The sequence below is a fragment of the Lontra canadensis genome, unplaced genomic scaffold, assembly GCF_010015895.1.
Source record: "Lontra canadensis isolate GAN:19392208 unplaced genomic scaffold, GSC_riverotter_1.0 scaffold1, whole genome shotgun sequence".
Classification (NCBI taxonomy): domain Eukaryota; kingdom Metazoa; phylum Chordata; class Mammalia; order Carnivora; family Mustelidae; genus Lontra; species Lontra canadensis.
In genome coordinates, this window is record NW_022630995.1 from 22,052,198 (window position 1) to 22,054,768 (window position 2,571).

At 46.4% G+C, this 2,571-nt stretch overlaps 1 pseudogene; it reads left to right on the top strand.

Annotated features, from left to right (window-relative positions):
* The first annotated feature begins 1,214 nt into the window (after positions 1 to 1,214).
* On the top strand, positions 1,215 to 2,013 carry LOC116873130 (annotated as a pseudogene).
* The last annotated feature ends 558 nt before the right edge of the window (positions 2,014 to 2,571 follow it).

Here is a 2,571-nt window from a genome sequence, read left to right on the forward strand (position 1 = left end):
GTTTGTCATCTGTGAGCAAGATTAACTGAAGTCAAGCAGAAACAATAGTTATTAACAAACTGGGGTATGAAGAGCAACTCTTAGAACAGACAGACACACATATACACACAGATATACACACAGATACAGCATAATTCTGAAGACTACTTAGGATGAAAATGTCTGGTGGCGGCATAAATGGCTTCAGAGCCTAAACTTTTACTCCCTGAAAGTTCAGGACAAAATTTACATTACCTACGTGAGTTACCAAAGACACAGAGCTTCAACTCTGTTCTATAGGGAATTAAACTATGAAATAAGATTCTTAAAAATAAAAAGACATTAATGCTGCTTAGCCATCTTATTAGATGTTTGACATAATTTATCGCCTGAAGACACTGTGCCTTTGGTCTTATATCAGAGCAAAATTCATGGAGTGACTCGGTTGTTCTCAGCATGAAGGAGAACAGACACATTTTTCAAAAGAAGCAATTGACTTGTTAAAGGTTTGACATATCACAAACATTTTGATTTTGTGATCAGACTGGATGGTGATTTACTTATCCCTGACTTTACTGTCAGGTAATTTATAAGTTCACTTCTCAGATAAGAACTGTGGGAAATCTTAGGAGGAATTAATAGGGCAAAGAGGAGGGAAACACATAGCTATAATAAAGCTATGGAAGTGGCTAAAGTGACAAGAAAAACAAATGGAAATCATTTGATTTGTACTGCACCTGTGAGAGAAGAAATTATGGCTCCTTTTTGCATCTGAATCTCGCAGGTCTATTTTGAGAGTTGAGAGATCTGTGTAAAGTACCTTGTTCACTCTTCTAAAACAGCCTTTACTTTAAGAGAATGCAACTGTGAAATTTATAGAAATTCTTTCTGAAGCTAAGAAAAAAGTTCAAATTCCGTTGCTTTTGATTATTTCGCTGAACTCTTCTAGAATCTAGAGACACAATGTGGTGTGGGATTAAGATATGCCAATTCAGGGGCAGGGCGGGCTCATTCAGGGGCACCCAGGCTGCAGAGGGCCTTGCGTCTCAGGAGCCAGGCGCTGAACCACCCGGTCCTCCATTGTAGGGCTGCGCACAGGCCAGAAGCCCTTCTGGGTTTGATGTGGCGGATACTCCAGTCCCTGGCAGTCTCCGAAGCTCACAGAGAGCCTCTGCAGAGCCCCACCATGCACAGGCAGGGTAGCCACTGCCATGGGTGTGGATGTGCCTGATGAGATGAATAGCCGATTCCCAATGGTGCTCCTGGCCTGTGGCTCCTTCAGTCCCATCACCAACATGCACCTGCGCTTGTTGGAGGCAGCCAGAGACCACATACATCAAACAGGAATGTACTAGGTGATCGGGGGAATCCTCTCTCCTCTCAAAAACTACTACATGAAGAAAGACCTCATAGCTGCCCACTACCAGGTGGCCATGGCCCGGCTAGCCCCACAGACGTCCAACCGGATCCAGGGAGACCCCTGGGAGAGTGAGTGATCAGTTGCAGTGGATGGAGACAGGGAAGGTGCTGAGGCATCATCACAGCAAACTGCTCAGATCTCTGCCCCACACAGAAGGCCTGGAACATGGCAGGGCTCACTCCAGAGCCCCCACAGATGGACCTAAGCTGAAGCCCTTCTACAAGGCAGATGTCCTAAAGACCTTCCAGAACCCAACCTCTGGAAAGATGCACACATCCAGGAGATAGTAGAGAAGTTTGGTGTGGCATGTGTGAGCCAGGCAGGTCACAACGCAAAGGAATACCTCCTCGGGCTCGCCCGTCCTGCACAGGTACCCACACAACATTCACCTGGCCAGGGAGCCCGTGCAGAGTGAGCTCAGCTCTGCATACATCAGGCGGGCCTTGAGCCAGGGGCATAGCGTGAGGTACCTGCTCCCAGATGCTGTCATCACCTACATCAAGGACCATAACCTCTACACCAGGAACAGTTCATGGAAAGGCAGGAGCACCCAGACAAATGAAAGAAAGACAAGCTGCAGAGAACCAGCCACTCCTCCACAGAGATCCTCCTGAGGAAACAGCAGTTAAGGTCTTAGGCTTTCTTTTTTTTTTTTTTTTCTTTTCCATTTTTCCCTTGTTTTATTTAGGCAATGATTTATTTCAGAGGGGACTTCTGTCCGAGGAAGAGATACTTTCTTTTGGGAGGAGAAGAAAGCACCTACATCTCAAGAATGGACATTTACCAAAGAAGTTAAAATGGCGTGACAGGTCACCAGGACTAGACCACAGCTCTCAGAACCTCTCCCTGTAGAGGCCGCCTTATTCGGTAAATGGTGACTCTGGCACGAGCACTGAAGACAGTTCTGCGCAAGGCACAGCCTCTGAGGGTCAGATCAGAACTGCCCACGTGCGTTTTTTAACTAGGACCAGGTGCCGCATGCTGGTCTTGATTGGAGAGATTTGACAGGAAGCTAATTACCAAACAGTGGGCTATGTCAACACCTTGTTCCAACAAAATAATACTAATTGAGCAGTCAAAAATTTGGAAGCAGGTCTTTGCCAATTTACATTGAATCTTCCCTCAAGAACCACCTTCTGCAGCACCCTGGGATCATGACCTGAGCCGAAGGC